Source organism: Arachis hypogaea, chromosome 17 (assembly GCF_003086295.3).
Source record: "Arachis hypogaea cultivar Tifrunner chromosome 17, arahy.Tifrunner.gnm2.J5K5, whole genome shotgun sequence".
Lineage (NCBI taxonomy): Eukaryota > Viridiplantae > Streptophyta > Magnoliopsida > Fabales > Fabaceae > Arachis > Arachis hypogaea.
Genome location: NC_092052.1, coordinates 69,447,117 through 69,465,581, shown reverse-complemented (window position 1 = coordinate 69,465,581; position 18,465 = coordinate 69,447,117). Strand labels below are relative to the sequence as shown.

General features: G+C 38.1%; 1 non-coding gene across 1 annotated transcript; it reads left to right on the top strand.

Annotated features, from left to right (window-relative positions):
* Positions 1-16,832: 16,832 nt before the first annotated feature.
* On the top strand, positions 16,833-16,936 carry LOC112768341 (small nucleolar RNA R71). The gene has a single exon (XR_003185776.1). It is a non-coding gene; the product is annotated as a small nucleolar RNA R71 (small nucleolar RNA).
* Positions 16,937-18,465: the final 1,529 nt, after the last annotated feature.

Below are 18,465 nucleotides of genomic sequence, written 5' to 3'. Positions count from 1 at the left end.
CGAGCTCCGAGATGATTGCCACACGTGCCACTGTGTATCTCTCCCAAGTCCTCTTTTGTGTTAGAGATTGGTACACATTTTAGTAGGGGCGTCGAAATCCCTCTCTTGTATAGGATGTTGTTTATGATGGTGTAATACTGTGCCTCCCGCTTTAACCTCTTTGCCTCCTTTTTATCTGTAGGGAGTATCTCTGATTTGTGGTAGCTGATTATAGGAGTCATCCATCCTTGATTCTGACTTGATATGGTTAGGACTTTGTCTTCTTCCAAGATTGACAGGTTCTGCAATTTTTCCTGGATGAGGCTTCCATTATTGTCCCCTGGTTTGGTGCTGGCTAATTATGAGAGTGCGTCAGCTTGGGCACTCTGTTCTCGAGGTATATGTCGGATCTCGTATTCCTTGAATTGTCCGAGTTGTTCCCTGGTTTTGTCCAGGTACTTTTTCATGGCAGTGTCTTTAGCTTGGTAGGTCCCTACTATTTGTGAGGTAATGACTTGTGAATCATTAAAGATGACAAGTTTTTGGGCTCCCACCTCTTTAGCCAGCTTCAAACCAGCCAATAACGCCTCGTACTCAGCCTAATTATTGGAGGCAGGGAACTCAAACTTCAGGGAGAGTTCAATTTGGGTTCCCTGATTGCTTTCTATTATCACACCTGCTCTACTCCCAGTTTTATTTGAAGAGCCATCCACGTAAAGATTCCAATTTGTAAGGATTTCTGGGGTGTCAGTATACTCTGCGAGGAAATCGGCCAGATATTGGGATTTGATGGCTGTCCGAGCTTCATATTGAAGGTCAAATTCAGACAACTCGACCGCCCATTGTAGGATTCTTTCTGCTAAATCTTTTTTTTGTAGAATACTTTTCATGGGTTGGTTGGTCCGAACCTTGATGGTATGAGCTTGAAAGTATGGGCGAAGTCGTCGAGAAGTTAGTATGAGAGCATAGGCGAACTTCTCTATTTTTTGATAGTTCAGCTCGGATCCCTGTAATGCTTTGCTGATGAAGTATACGGGTTGTTGTCCACTTTCATCCTCCTTGACTAGTGTTGAAGCTACTGCCCGACTTCCTACTGCAAGGTATAGTATGAGTGCTTCTCCTTCCCGTGGTCGGGTGAGGATGGGTGGTTGTCCCAGGAACTTTTTAAACTCCTGGAAGGCTTGTTCGCACTCAAGTGTCCATTCGAACTTTTGTCCCTTCCTTAGGGTTGTGTAGAAGGGGCGAGATCTTATGGCTGATCCAGCTAGAAATCTGGACAAGGCTGCTAGTCGCCTGTTGAGTTGTTGCACCTCTTTGACATAGTTCGGGCTTTTCATGTTGAGTATGGCATGGCACTTGTCCGGTTTTGCTTATATTCCTCTTTGTGTGAGCATGAAACCCAGGAATTTGTCGGCTTCTACTGCGAAGGTGCATTTCGCCGGATTGAGTCGTATGCCATACTTTCGTATGGTATTGAACACTTGGGCGAGGTCGGATAGTAATGACTCCTCGCTTTGTGTTTTTACTAACATGTCGTCCACATATACCTCCATAAGTTTCCCGATATGGTCTGCGAAGACCTTGTTCATTAATCTTTGATACGTGGCTCCTGCGTTTTTGAGTCCGAATGGCATGACGACGTAGCAGTAGTTTGCTTTTGGGGTTAAGAATGAGGTTTTTTCTTGTCCACTAGGGCATCGATACTTGGGAGTGGATAGGGATCTTTTGGGCAAGCTTTGTTGAGATCGGTATAGTCGGTGCACATCTGCCACTTCCCATTTGATTTTTTTACCAGGACGACGTTGGCTAGCCATAGTGGGTACTTGACTTCCCTTATAAATCCTGCCTCTGGTAGAGCTTGTACCTGTTCTTCCACAGCTTGGGATCTTTCTGGTCCGAGCTTTCTACGCCTCTGCTGTATTGGCCGAGATCCTAGATATACTGCCAGTTTGTGGCACATTAGTTTGGGGTCTATGCCCGGCATGTCTGTGGCCTTCCATGTGAAGAGGTCGACGTTATCTTTTAAGAACTGTATCAGGGACTCCTTTACCTCTCTTTTTAGGATTGCGCCAATACTGGTTGTTTTATCAGGGACATCTCCAATCTGTACAATAACCAATAACAAGGCACACAATTGTAATTGCCCGGCAACGACGCCATTTTTTATGAAGGGAAATTTGGTTAGTATAGAATTTCACAAATAGAATCTCGTTGCAAGTATAGTTTCTAAACCAACAAATATTCCTCCATCAAAAAATTGTTTGTCACAAGTAAAAACCCCAATAAAAATAACCGAGAGTATTAATCCCGGGTCGTTCTCCCTAGGAATTACAATGAAGTGCTTTATTATTGGCTATTGGTACACGGAATCGTGATCGCACACTTTTCACACAACTCTGTGCAGCTGACCAGCAGGTGCACTGGGTCGTCCAAGTAATACCTTACGTGAGTAAGGGTCGATCCCACGGAGATTGTCGGCTTGAAGCAAGCTATGGTCATCCTTGTAAATCTCAGTCAGGCAGATTCAAATGGTTATGGGATTTTGATAATTGAAATATAATTAAAACAGAAAATAAGATAAAATCACTTATGTAATTCATTGGTGGGATTTCAGATAAGCATATGAAGATGCTTTGTTCCTTTTGAACCTCTGCTTTCCTATTGCCTTCATCCAATCATTCATACTCCCTTCCATGGCAAGCTGTATGTTGGGGGATCACCGTTGTCAACAGCTACCGTCCGTCCTCTCAGTGAAAATGGTCCAAATACGCTGTCACCGCACGGCTAATCATCTATTGGTTCTCACTCATGTTGGAATAGGATCCATTGATCCTTTTGCGTCTGTCACTATGCCCAATACTGACGAGTTTGAAGCTCGTCACAGTTATCCCATCCCAGATCCTACTCGGAATATCACAGACAAGGTTTAGACTTTCCGGATCTCAAGAATGGCCGCCAATAATTCTAGCCTATACCACGAAGGTTCTAATCTTAGATTAGAAACCCAAGAGATATGCACTCAAGCTATTGCAGATAGAACGGAGGTGGTTGGTAGGCACGCATTCATAGGTGAGAATGATGATGAGTATCACGGATCATCACATTCATCATGTTGAAGTGCGAGTGAATATCTTGGAATAAGAATAAGTTTTAATTGAATAGAAAACAGTAGTACTTTGCATTAATTCATGAGAAACAGCAGAGCTCCACACCTTAATCTATGGGGTGTAGAAACTACACCGTTGAAAATACATAAGTGAAAATAGGGTAGACATGGCCGAGTGGCCAACCTCCCATGGAGGTCTCAGAACGTAAAAGTTACATAATGTGTTCCAGAGATAAAAATACAATAGTAAAAGGTCCTATATATAATGAACTAGTAGCCTAGGGTTTACAGAAATAAGAAATTAATGCAGAAATCCACTTTTGGGCCCACTTGGTGTGTGCTTGGACTGAGCATCGAAGCTTTCACATGTAAAAATTTTTCTTGGAGTTAAATGCCAGCTCTGGTGCCAGTTTGGGCGTTTAACTCCAGCATTTATGCCAGTTCTGGCGTTTAACGCCAGAATAGGGTAGAAAGTTGGTGTTTAAACGCCAGTTTACATTATCAAAACTCGGGAAAAGTATGGACTATTATATATTGCTGGAAAGCCCAGGATGTCTACTTTCCAACGCAATTAAGAGTGCGCCAATTGGGGTTCTGTAGCTCCAGAAAGTCCACTTCGAGTGCAGGGAGGTCAGAATCCAACAGCATTTGCAGTCTTTTTTCAGCCTCTGAATCAGATTTTTGCTCAGGTCCCTCAATTTCAGCCAGAAAATACCTGAAATCATAGAAAAATACACACACTCATAGTAATGTCCAGAAATATGATTTTTATTTAAAAACTAAAAAAATATAATAAAAAGTAATAAAAATATACTAAAAACTATGTAAAAATAATGCCAAAAAGCATATAAATTATCCGCTCATCACAATACCAAACTTAAATTGTTGCTTGTCCCCAAGCAACTAAAAATAAAATAGGATAAAAAAAAGAGAATATACAATAAATTCCGAAAATATCTATGAAGATCAGTCTTAATTAGATGAGCGGGGCTATTAGCTTTTTGCTTCTGAACAGTTTTGGCATCTCACTTTATCCTTTGAAGTTCAGAATGATTGGCATCTATAGGAACTCAGAATTCAGATAGTGTTCTTGATTCTCCTAGTTCAGTATGTTGATTCTTGAACACAGTTACTTTATGAGTCTTGGTCGTGACCCTAAGCATTTTGTTTTCCAGTATTACCACCGGATACATAAATGCCACAGACACATAACTGGGTGAACCTTTTCAGATTGTGACTCAGCTTTTCTAGGGTCCCCAATTAGAGGTGTCCAGAGCTTTTAAGCACACTCTTTTGCTTTGGACCACGACTTTAACCGCTCAGTCTCAAGCTTTTCACTTGACACCTTCACGCCACAAGCACATGGTTAGGGACAACTTGGTTTAGCCGCTTAGGCTAGGATTTTTATTCCTTTGGGCCCTCCTATCTACTGATGCTCAAAGTCTTGGATCCATTTTATTTTACCCTTTCCTTTTGGTTTAAAGGGCTATTGGCTTTTTCTGCTTGCTTTTTCTTTTTCTTTCTTTTTCTTTTATTTTTTTTGCCATTTTTTTTTCGCAAGCTTTTCACTGCTTTTTCTTGCTTCAAGAATCAATTTTATGATTTTTCAGATTATCAATAACATTTCTCCTTTTCCATCATTCTTTCAAGAGCCAACAATTTTAACATTCATAAACAACAAATTCAAAAATATGCACTGTTCAAGCATTCATTCAGAAAACAAAAAGTATTGCCACCACATCAAAATAATTAAACTATTTTAAAATTCGAAATTCATGTACTTCTTTTTCTTTTGTAATTAAAAACATTTTTTATTTAAGAAAGGTGATGGATTCATAGGACATTCATAGCTTTAAGACCTAGACACTAATGATCATGTAATAAAGACACAAACATAGATAGAGCATAAAGCATAATTTTCGAAAAACAGAAAAATAAGAGCAAGGAGATTAAAAAACGGGTCCACCTTAGTGATGGCGGCTAGTTCTTCCTCTTGAAGATCCAATGGAACGCTTGAACTCCTCTATGTCTCTTCCTTGCCTTTGTTGCTCCTCCCTCATGGCTCTTTGGTCTTCTTTAATTTCATGAAGGAGGATGGAATGCTCTTGGTGTTCCACCCTTAGTTGTCCCATGTTGGAACTTAATTCTCCTAGGGACGTGTTAATTTTCTCCCAATAATTTTGTGGAGGGAAGTGTATCCCTTGAGGTATCTTAGGGATATCATGATGAGGAATTTCCTCATGCTCTTATTGAGGTCCATGAGTGGGCTCTCTTGCTTGCTCCATCCTTTTCTTAGTGATGGGCTTGTCCTCATCAATGAGGATGTCTTCCTCTATGCCAATTCTAGCTGAATTGCAGAGGTGACAAATTAGATAGGGAAGGCTAACCTTGACAAAGTAGAGGATTCGTCTACCACCTTGTAGAGTTCTAGGGATATAACCTCATGAACTTCTACTTCCTCTCCATTCATGATGCTATGGATCATGATAGCCCGGTCTATAGTAACTTCAGACCGGTTGCTAGTGGGAATGATTGAGCATTGGATGAACTCCAACCATCCCCTAGCCGCTGGCTTGAGGTCAAGCCTTCTTAGTTGAACCGGCTTCCCTCTTGAATCTCTCTTCCATTGAGTGCTATCAATCAGATTTCTGCTAATTTAGAATTTTATGAAAATAATCGCGTGTTAGGTATAGCTTCTAAACCAACAGAGAATCCTTTCATACAAAAGTTTGATTGTCACAAGTAACAAAACCCAATAAAATTTATAACCGAAGTATTTAAACCTCGGGTCGTCTTCTCAAGGAATTACAGGGAGGTATGATTTATTATTGGTTATGTAAAAAGATATGTTTTTGGGTTTTTTAAAATAAGGAATAAGTAATTTAAATGACAAGAAAAATAAATTAATAATAATAAAATCTCTTGGCAAGGTATAAGAATTGGACGTCCTATCCTAGTTATCCTTATCAATTGTGATGAGAATTGGATTTTGCTCCCACCTTGTTAACCTCTAACTATGAAGGTAAGTCAAGTGGATGAATCAATTTGATTCCTCTGGTCCTAGTCAATTCCTATGGAAAGACTAGAGTTATTGGAATACAAATCAACTAGCAAAGATAACAATCATCAATCACAAGGAGTTTGATAACTCAAGTGTCTCCAATTACTTAACCAAAGTAAAAAGGGAGAAAATCTACTTGAATAAAAATGCCTTCAGATGGGAAGCAACATTAACATAAATAAAAGAAAGAAATCTTAAATTTGAAATACCTCAAATTATATTAAATAAAGAAATCAACTCTAACATGAAGTTCATAAGCCAAATTGAAAAGATAAATAACAATTAAAGTAATAGAATAAATAAAAGTAGAAAATAAATTAAAGGAACATTGAACCTGTGATTGAAAAGAAGTAGCCTAAACATAATAGAAATTCTAAATCCTAATCCTAAGAGAGAGGAGAGAACCTCTCTCTCTAAAACTACATCTAATCCTAAAATTGTGTATTATTAAAGCTTCCTTGATGAATGAATGGATTCCACCACTTTATAGCCTCTAAGATGTGTTTTCTGGGCCGAAAACTGGGCCAGAAACAGCCCAGAATTCGGTGGTTGCGAATTCAAACACGCTGATTTTTGTCACTGCGATGCATCCGCATGAAGAACGCGTTCGCATCGCCTAGATGTACGGCCATTTTGGCATATTATATATCATTTCGAAGCCCCGGACGTTAGCTTTCCAATGCAACTAGAACCGCATCATTTGGACCTCTGTAACTCAAGTTATGATCGATTTAGTGCGAGAGGGTCAGGCTGACAACTTTGTAGTTCCTTCAATTTCTTGTATTCCTTCCACTTTTGCATGCTTCCTTTCTATCCTCTGAGTCATTCCTGCCCTGTAATCTCTGAAATCACTTAACGCACATATCAAGGAATCGAATGGTAATAAGAGAAGATTAATATTAGCAAATATAAGGCCAAAGAAGCATGTTTTCAATCATAGCACAAAATCAGGAAGGAGAATGTAAAACATGCAATTTGTATGAACAAGTGTATGAAAGATTGATAAAATCCACTTAATTGAGCACAAGATAAACCATAAAATAGTGGTTTATCAACCTCCCCACACTTAAACAATAGCATGTCCTCATGCTAAGCTCAAGAGAAGCTATAAGGGAGTGTAGAGGAATGGTAGAATGTATGAAACGCAACCTATCTATATGAATGCAACTACATGCTAAGATGTTTCTATCTACTTGGTTAAAAGTAAATAAGCTCTTCAAGACAAACATAAATCATATTTTACTAATTCAAATTATATAATAAAAGACAATTAAACTTGTTAGAAGATGGCTCATGAAAGCAGGGAACATAGAATCAAGCATTGAACCCTCACAGGTAGTGTATATCACTCTAATCTCTCAAGTGTCTAGGGTTAATCACTCTACTCTTCTCTAGTCATGCATTCTAAACTTTGTTCTTCATCTATCCAATCAACAAAAATTTAGTGTACCAATGCAAACATCATGAGGTCTTTTCAAGGTTGTAATGGGGCTAAGGTAAGGGTGAGGATATATGTATGGCCAAGTGAGCTATAATATGAATCTTTGACAAACCTAAGCTCTCACCTATACACACTCTATATACTTTTAAATTCATGCCTAGCTACCCAAAATTCCCACTTTTGCATTACATACTCATGCATCAACCTTTATTTTAATTTTATCACAAATGCATTGATCTTTTTATTAACTTAACCTTGCATTGGGATAATTTTGTCCCCTTATTTATTTACTTATTTATTGAATATTTTTGGATTTTTCTTTTTTTTTTTGGATTTTTTTATATATATTAAAACTAAGGAAATAAACATAGCTTATCAATACACATGGATTTTTAATTTTTCTAGTTTCACATGAGTAGGTACCCAAATTTCCATTATTTTGTCATGACACATTCCCTTATTAACCCTTGTTCCACAATTCTCCCATACTTAATTAACATACAATTTCTATCTTAAGCTAACCAAAGATTTAATTGGGATATTTAATTGTTTTTCCGCTTAAGGCTAGTAATGTGGTAAAATATAGAACAAATGGGGATTAAAAGGCTCAATGTGGCTGACAAAGGTAAATGGAAGGGTAGGCTATTTGGGATAAGTGAGCTAAACAAGTAATGGCCTCAATCATATGCAAACATGTAAATACACTAAATAGTGGGCATATAGAATGGAACAAAGCAAAGATTGCAATCATAGGGAAGAAAACACACAAGAATAAAAATTTATGGTTAAATAATGTAACCATATAAATAAGCTCAAAATCTCACAGGTTGTGTGTTCTTAGCTTTTTAAACGATGTTCCAAATACAACTTCAAACAAGTTTTAACAGAAAAAATTTTTCAATTTAAATTAGTGAAATACTATAAAATTTTCTTGAAAAAGAAAATATTACTTCAACCAAGTAGTAATTAAATGCGTAAAATCAAGGAAACATGTAATCAAATATGCAAATGCAACAATGAACTAATAAAGAAAATAAGACATTGGTGTTGAGAAGAAAATAACTAACCCATGGAGATCTGTATCGACCTCCCCACACTTAAAGATTGCACCGTACTCGGTGCATGCTGAGATGTGCAGGTGGACGGGCTGCTACAACTGACGCTTTTCTCTAGAGATTGTGCAGATGGACTTGTCTATTGCCCCATATAGAAGTTTCTCTTTCTCTTTCTCGGTGGCCAGCCTGAAAGAAGAGGAAAAAAAAGAAAAAGTAACCCAGAAATAAAGATAAGAAAATAAATAAAGTTTGGGTGGGTTAATGCCAAATAATGAGGGTCTCAATTACATGGTAGCTACAACATGCAAGAGGGAAGACAGTAGAAGCAAACGGCATATCAATGGTGCAAAAATTGCAACAAAGGGAAAGAGAGTGTAGGTAATGTAAGATAGTATAAGCGCATGTCAATGCAAAAGGAATACAGGTATCAGAAAAGATCAACATTGACTTAAATAATATTACCCAACAGTGGAAAACAAGTCACTAAGCACCAAAATAATACCAGAAAAGATGTAACAGTTGAATAAAAAAATTTAACACCATTGGAAAAATAATAGAATTAGAAAAGAAAATAAAAATATGCGCAAAATTAAAATGCAATGGATGAATGAATGTAAATGTAGTGAGGAAAGAAAAATGAGAAGGAAGAAGAAAGAAATAAGAAGGGGGAGGGAAAATTAGGATTGGGGAAGAAAAGATAAGATAGTTGGCGCTAATCTGGATAAGCTGTGCGGCGCATGTGACGCGGACGCGTGAGTGACGCGGTCGGGTGGTGTGTGATGTTTTTCAGGTGACGCGGACGCGTGGGTCACGCGGTCGCGTGGGTCACGCGGTCGCGTGGTCTCATTTGTGCTATTGGCGCGAGTGTAGCCTCACATTCATGCAACTCTCTATTTTAAATGCATTTTGCCAAAAATCTGGGTGACGCGTGCGCGTGGGTGACGCGCACGCGTGAATGGCCTTTCTTTTAAAAATGACGCGGACGCGTGGGGTATGCGTTCACGTGGGGCACACGTTCGTGTGGTAGGGCTTGTGCTTCTAGCATGGTTCCAGCCCAGCTCCATCATAACTCTCTGCCGTAGACCCATTTACGTCGATTTCACAGGGTCACGCGTTCGCGTGGGTGACGCGGACGCGTGGGGAGGCTATTTCGCAAACAATGCAAACGCGTCAGCGACGCAGTCGCGTGGTCATATTTGTGCCTAAGGCATGCCTCCAGCCACGATTTTGCGTGACTTTCTGTTCAATTTTATTTTCTTCCCAACGCACCTGTGACGCGGACGCGTCAGCGACGCTTACGCGTCACGTGCGTGTTTTTTTTATGCAGGATGCAAAATGCAATGATAGTGTGGATGCTATGAATAATTTCAGGTTCAATGAAAATAGAATAAAATAAAACTCAAAAACAAACAAAACGAAATAAAATCAAAATTGAAGAAAAGGAACGATCATACCATGGTGGGTTGTCTCCCACCTAGCACTTTTAGTTAAAGTCCTTAAGTTGGACATTTGGGGAGTCCTTTGTTATGGTGGCTTGTGCTTGAACTCATCCAGGAATCTCCACCAATGTTTGTGATTCCAATGGCCTCCGGGATCCCAAACTAGGCGCAGAAAGCCTTCAAACAGGTTAAAGCAAGTGACAAGGCCCTAAGAGTGTTGATTTCTAGACTGAATTCTGGGGTCCCAGACTTTGCTTTTACACCCGTCTTCTTATTGATTATCATGATTCCATCCGGGTAGCAAGCAATCTGAATTCTTGCTAAAGCGGCCAACCAACTTCCTAGACCCATTCAGTTGAGCTTTACACCAACCTTTGCATTTAAACTTTGAGCTTTCCACCATATTGAATCTTGCATGATGACTCCTACCACTAACCATCTCCCTCTTACTCTTAAAGCCACAAAGAGCTCTGAGTTGCCCATCTATCTCAAGCAAAGCATATTCAAGTGAGCTAATTAAGCTTAGAGATGAAAGATTTACCCACTTGAATGAAGGAATGGATGGTGATGGTTTTGGGGGAGAGGTCTCCAACAACTTTGGCAAGGTGATTTCCAGCTCCATTCTCTTCGGCTCTTCTTTGACAACTTCCACCTCCTTGCAAGCTTCTTCAATATCAACCTCTTCCTCTTGGTAGCTTTCTTCCAATTTGATCTCTTCTTCATTGTTCACCAAGGGCATAGGAGGTTGTGCTTTTTCTTCTTTAATTTCCATGTCAAGTCCAATAGGAGAGGATTCAATTGTAGATAAAAATTCATCAATGATTGAATCCATCTCTTGATCAACCTCTTCAAAGTCTTCAACCATGATATGCATTGGAGGTTGTACACCCTCCTCAACATCAATTTCAAACGTCTTTGAGGGAGGCTCTATAACTTGACTTTCCCATGGAGGTTCAGAATCTCCTAAGTCTTCAACCAATTCTTCTTCTTTGATAATTTCAGCTTCCTCCACTTGTTCCAGTACAAAATCATGCTCCTTACTGTCTATTGGAGTTTCTAGTATCTCCCTCATGCTGCGTTCTTCATTAGATTGCTCACATGAATCCATGGGGGTTTCTTGAGTGTTCGAACGTCGAGAGGGTAAATGATTTATTGCTTGATTCAATTGGTGGAGGGTGGCATGAAATTTTTTCACTGTTTCCTTGAGTTGCTCCCTTGATTCTTGGGGTGATGGATATGGACATGGTGCATAGGGGAGTGGTGGTTCTTGTGAGTAATAGGATTGGAATTGGGGTGGATACGGGTTAGGATCATATGGAGGTGAATGGTGGTAGTTGGCTTGTGAGTGTAGTGGTTCAAAGCTATGTTGAGGAGGTGGTTTACAGGCGTATGATGGGGCTTGTTGGTAATTACAAGGGGGTCCACCATATCTATCATCTTGGTATGCACCTCGGAATGGCTCTTGACCATAGCAAATTGGTGGAGGTTAGTTGTCACGGAAGGGTCCACCATAACTGTTGTTATCGTAGTCCATGGTATCTTGGAGGGTGTAGTTGCCTAAAGGGTTGATCAGATCCTCGTGGCTCCTTCCATCTTTGATTGCTTTGACCTTGATGCATGTTCCTGTTATAGCTTCCATTCCATTCAACAACATTAGAACCAAACTTAAAGCGATGGGGGTGAGAACTCATAGTAACTAATAAAAATTAAAAACAAAAATAAATAAACAAGCAAAGGAAAAAAAATAAAATAAATAAGAGAAAAGGTTTGAAAAAGATTTGATTTTAAGATTAGAAAAGATAAGATAAGTTAGGTAAGAGAAGATAAGTTTTTAATTTAAAAGGTTTTGAAATTTAAATTTTTGAATTTCAAAATTAAATTTTGAATTTTAAATTTTGAAATTTGAATTTTTAAAGTTTGAAATTTGAAATTTAAAATTTGAATTTTAAATTTTGAAATTTGAATTTTTTGAAAAAGTCAACAATATAAGATAAAGATTTGAAAAAGATTTAAATTTTGAAAAGGTTTGATTTTTAAAATTTTAAATTTAAATTTTGAATTTTGAATTTTGAATTTTGGAATTTAAATATTGAAATTTGAAATTTGATTTTTAAAATAAGATAAGATAAGATTTTGAAAAAGATATGATTTTTGAAAAAGATTTGAATTTTGAAATTTAAAACTAAGATAAGATAAGATAAAAAATTTTAAAATAAAAATCTGAATTTTTTTTCGAAAAAATCAATTTAAAAGTAAATATTTACAATAACGAATAATAAGGCACATGTTTGCAATTCCCCGGCAACGACGCCATTTTTGTCGATCAGATTTCTGCTAATTTAGAATTTTATGAAAATAATCGCGTTGTAGGTATAGCTTCTAAACCAACAGAGAATCCTTTCGTATAAAAGTTTGGTTGTCACATGTAACAAAATACAATAAAATTTATAACCGAAGTATTTAAACCTCGGGTCGTCTTCTCAAGGAATTGCAGGAAGGTATGATTTATTATTGGTTATGTAAAAAGATATGTTTTTGGGTTTTTTAAAATAAAGAACAAGTAATTTAAATGACAAGAAAAATAAATTAATAATAATAAAATCTCTTGGCAAGGTATAAGAACTGGACGTCCTATCCTAGTTATCCTTATCAATTGTGATGAGAATTAGATTTTGCTTCCACCTTGTTAACCTCTAACTATGAAGGTAAGTCAAGTGGATGAAACTATTTGATTCCTCTGGTCCTAGTCAATTCCTATATAAAGACTAGAGTTATTGGAATACAAATCAACTAGCAAAGATAATAATCATCAATCACAAGGAGTTTGATAACTCAAGTGTCTCCAATTAGTTAACCAAAGCAAAAAGGGAGAAAATCTACTTGAATAAAAATGCCTTCAGATGGGAAGCAACAGTAACATAAATAAAAGAAAGAAATCTTAAATCTGATATACCTCAAATTATATTAAATAAAGAAATCAACTCTAACATGAAGTTCATAAGCCAAATTAAAAAAATAAATAACAATTAAAGAAATAGAATAAATAAAAGTAGAAAATAAATTAAAGGAACATTGAACCTGTGATTGAAATGAAGTAGCCTAAACATAATAGAAATCCTAAATCCTAATCTTAAGAGAGAGGAGAGAACCTCTCTCTAAAACTAGATCTAATCCTAAAATTGTGTATTATTAAAGCTTTCTTGATGAATGAATGGATTTCCCCACTTTATAGCCTCTAATATGTATTTTCTGTGCCGAAAACTGGGCCAGAAACAGCCCAGAATTCGCTAGTTGCGAATTCAAACACACTGATTTTTGTCACTGCGACGCGTCCGCGTGAAGCACGCATTCGTGTCACTTATCTGTATGGACACTATGGCAAATTATATATTATTTTGAAACCCTGGACGTTAGCTTTCCAACGCAACTAGAACCGCATCATTTGGATCTCTGTAACTCAAGTTATGATCGATTTAGTGCGAGAGGGTCAGGCTGACAGCTTTGCAGTTCCTTCAATTTCTTGTATTCCTTCCACTTTTGCATGCTTCCTTTCCATCCTCTGAGTCATTCCTGTCCTGTAATCTCTGAAATCACTTAACGCATATATCAAGGCATCGAATGGTAATAAGAGAAGATTAATATTAGCAAATATAAGGCCAAAGAAGCATGTTTTCAATCATAACACAAAATCAGGAAGGAGAATGTAAAGCATGCATTTTATATGAACAAGTGTATGAAAGATTGATAAAATCCACTCAATTGAGCACAAGATAAACCATAAAATAGTGGTTTATCGAGCGCCTTACACACAAATATCCATAAGGACTTGGTCCAACCTTTGATCAAAGTTGACCCTTCTAGTGTAGGGGCGTGCATCTCCTTGCATCATTGGCAAGTTGAATGCCAATCTTACATTTTTCGGACTGAAATCTAAGTATTTTTTCCGGACCATTGTAAGCCAATTCTTTGGGTCTGGGTTCACACTTTGATCATGGTTTTGGTGATCCATGCATTAGCATAGAACTCTTGAACCATTAAGATCCCAACTTGTTTAATGGGGTTGGTGAGAATTTCCCAACCTCTTCTTCGAATCTCATGTCAGATCTCTGGACATTCACTCTTTTTTAGCTTAAAGGGAACCTCGGGGATCACCTTTTTCTTTGCCACAACTTTATAGAAGTGGTCTTGATACACCTTTGAAATGAATATCTCTATCTCCCATGACTCAGAGGTGGAAGCTTTTGCCTTCCCTTTCCTCTTTCTAGAGGTTTCTCTGGCCTTAGGTGCCATAAATGGTTATGGAAAACAAAAAGCGACGCTTTTACCACACCAAACTTAAAAGGTTTGCTCGTCCTCGAGCAAAAGAAGAAAGAAATGAGTAGAAGAAGAAGAAAATGAAGGAGATAGAGGGTTGGTGTAGGTTCGGCCAAGTTGGAGAGAAATGTGTCTGATGTGTGAAAATGAAGGTGGTGAAGAGGGTATTTATAGGGTGAGAGAGAGGGGGTTTTCGTGTATTAGGGGTTGGGTTTGGGAGGGAAAGTATTTGAATTTGAATTGTGAGGTTGGTGGTGTTTTTGGGGAAGACTGGGTGGAGGTGATTGGTGAAAATGTGATGGGGAAGAGAAATGGAGGTGATTGGTGAGGGGTATTTGGAAAAGGGTATTATGGAAAGGTGTGAAGAAGAGAGGGAGAAAGTTGAGGTAGGTGGGGATCCTGTGGGGTCCACAGATCCTGAGGTGTCAAGGATTTCTCATCCCTGCACCATGTTGGCGTGTAAACGCCCCTTGGAGTGCCAATCTTGGCGTTAAACGCCAGGTTGCTGCCCATTTCTGGCATTTAACGCCAGCTTTTCTTCCCTTTCTGGCGTTAAACGCCAGCTTGTTGCCCTTTTCTGGCGTTAAACACTAGTAAGCTCCTCCTCCAAGGTGTGCTATTTTTAATGCTATTTTTTATTCTATTTTTGCTTTTTCAGTTATTTTTGTGACTTCACATGATCATCAACCTAAAGAAAATATAAAATAACAATGGAAAATAATTAGATATAATTGAATAAAATTGGGTTGCCTCCCAATAAGCGCTTCTTTAATGTCAATAGCTTGACAGTGGGCTCTCATGGAGCCTCACAGATACTCAGAGCATGATGATAGCCTCCCAACACCAAACTTAGAGTTTGAATGTGGGGGCTCTGTTTGACTCTGCTTTGAGAGAAGTTTTTCATGCTTCCTCTCCATGGTTACAGAGGGAGATCCTTGAGCCTTAAACACAAGGTAGTCCTCATTCACTTGAAGGACCAACTCTCCTCTGTCAACATCAATCACAGCTTTTGCTGTGGCTAGGAAGGGTCTGCCAAGGATGATGGATTCATCCATATTCTTTCCAGTTTCTAGGTTATGAAATCAGCAGGGATGTAAAGGCCTTCAACCTTCACCAAAACATCCTCTACAAGTCCATAAGCCTGTTTCCTTGAATTGTCTGCCATCTCTAGTGAGATTCTTGCAGCTTGCACCTCAAGGATCCCTAGTTTCTCCATTACAGAGAGGGGCATGAGGTTTATACTTGACCCCAGGTCACACAGAGCCTTCTCAAAGGTCATGGTGCCTATGGTACAAGGTATTGAGAACTTTCCAGGGTCCGGTTTCTTTTGAGGTAATTTCTGCCTAACCAAGGTATCCAGTTCATTAATGAGCAATGGAGGTTCATTCTCCCAAGTCTCATTACCAAATAACTTGGCATTCAGCTTCATGATTGCTCCAAGATACTTAGCAACTTGCTCTTCAGTAATATCTTCTTCCTCTGTAGAGGAAGAATACTCATCAGAGCTCATGAATGGCAAAAGTAGGTTTAGTGGAATCTCTATGGTCTCTATATGAGCATTAGATTCCTTTGGTTCCTCATTAGGGAACTCCTTGGAGGCCAAGGGACGTCCATTGAGGTCTTCCGCAGTGGAAAGCACTACCTTTCCCTCCTCTATGCATTCGGCCATGTGGGACGTGTTTATGGCCTTGCACTCTCTCTTGGGATTCTCTTCTGTATTGCTTGGGAGAGCACTATGAGGGAGTTCATTAACTTTCTTACTCAGTTGACCCATCTGTGCCTCCAAATTTCTAATGGAGGACCTTATTTCAGTCATGAAACTTAGTGTGGTTTTAGATCAGAGACTATGGCTGCTAAGCTAGAGAGACTCTGCTCAGAATTCTTTGTCTATTGCTGAGAAGATGATGGAAAAGGCTTGCTATTGCTAAACGTATTTCTTCCACCATTATTGTTGTTGAAGCCTTGTTGAGGCTTCTATTGGTCCTTCCATACGAGATTTAGATGATTTCTCCATGAAGGATTATAGGTGTTTCCATAGGGTTCTCCCATGTAATTCACCTCTGCCATTGCAGAATTCTCAGGATCATAAGCTTCTTCTTCAGAGGAAGCCTCCTTAGTACTGCCTGATGCAGCTTGCATTTCAGACAGACTCTGAGAAATCATATTGACTTGCTGAGTCAATATTTTATTCTGAGCCAATATGGTATTCAAAGTATCAATCTCAAGAACTCCTTTCTTCTGAGTTGTCCCATTGTTCACAGGATTTCTTTCAGAAGTGTACATGAATTGGTTATTTGCAACCATTTCAATGAGTTCCTAGGCTTCTTCAGTCGTCTTCTTCAGATGAAGAGATCCACCAGCAGAGTTGTCGAATGACATCTTGGATAGTTCAGATAGACCATCATAGAATATGCATATGATGCTCCATTCTGAAAGCATGCCAGAAGGACACCTTCTGATCAATTGCTTGTATCTTTCCCAAGCTTCATAGAGGGATTCGCCTTCCTTCTGTCTGAAGGTTTGAACTTACACTCTAAGCTTACTCAATTTTTGAGGTGGAAAGAACTTTGCCAAGAAGGCATTGACCAGCTTTTCCCAAGAGTTCAGGCTTTCTTTAGGTTGTGAGTCCAACCATGTCCTAGTTCTGTCACTTACTGCAAAGGAGAAAAGCATAAGTCTGTAGACATCAGGGTCAACCCCATTGGTCTTGACAATGTCACGGATTTGTAAGAATTCAGCTAGAAATTGATGAGGATCTTCCAATGGAAGTCCATGATACTTGTAATTCTGCTGCATCAGAGAAACTAATTGAGGCTTAAGCTCAAAGTTGTTTACTCCAATTGCAGGAATTGAGATGCTCCTTCCATAGAAGTCAGAAGAGGGTGCAGTGAAGTCACTAAGCATCTTCCTTGCATTGTTGGCATTGTTGTTATTTTTGGCTGCCATGTCTTCTTCCTTTTTGAAAATTTCTGTCAGGTCCTCTCCAGAGAGTTGTGCTTTAGCTTCTCTTAGCTTCCTCTTCAAGGTCCTTTCAGGTTCAGGATCAGCTTCAACAAGAATACCTTTGTCTTTGTTCCTGCTCATATGAAAGAGAAGAGAACAAGAAAGTATGGAATCCTCTATGCCACAATATAGAGATTCCTTGAGGTGTCAGAGGAAAATAGGAACAGAGGGATGAGGTAGGTAGGTAAGAATTCGAACATACGAAGAAGGAGAGATAGTCCAAATTGCTAATAGAAGAGAAGTGTTAGTCTTAAATAGAAAAAGGTGAGGAGGGAGAAGAATTTTTGAAAACAAAATTAAAAAAAATTTAAATTAATTAAAAGAAATTTAAAAAAAATGGTTGATGGTTTTCGAAAATTAAAAAGTAAGAAAGTGGTTAAGTGGTTTTGAAAAAAATTTTGAAATTAGCCATCAAAAAGATATGATTGAAAATTTTGAAAAAGATGTGATTGAGAAGATATGATTGAAAAACAATTTAAAAAGATATGATTTTTAAAATTAATGACTTGGCTAACAAGAAATTTAAAAGATATGATTCTAAAATTCAAATATTGAACCTTTCTTAACAAAGAAGTAACAAACTTGAAATTTTTGAATCAAATCAATAATTGGTAGCAAGGATTTTCGAAAATAGTGAGAGAAAAATGGAAAGGATTTGATTCTGAAAAAGATATGATAAAAAAATGATTTGGAAAAGATTTGATTTTAAAAAATTATGAAAATTTGAAAAAGATTTGAATTGAAAACTAACTTACCTCCCTTGTTATCCTGGCGTTAAACGCCCAGCCAGGTACCCTGGCTGACGTTTAAACGCCAGTTTTCCTTCTTCACTGGGCGTTTTGAACGCCCAGCTTTTTCTCTGTGATTCCTCTGCTGTATGTTCTGAATCTTCAATTCTCTGTATTATTGACTTGAAAAGACAAAATTTTGAAAATTTTTTGAATTTTTAATGATAAAAAACAACAAAATGAAACTAATCATGGAAAACTAAGATCAGATAAAAAATGCATGCAAGACACCAAACATAGAAATTTTCATATTAGAGACAATAACAAATTGAGAATGCA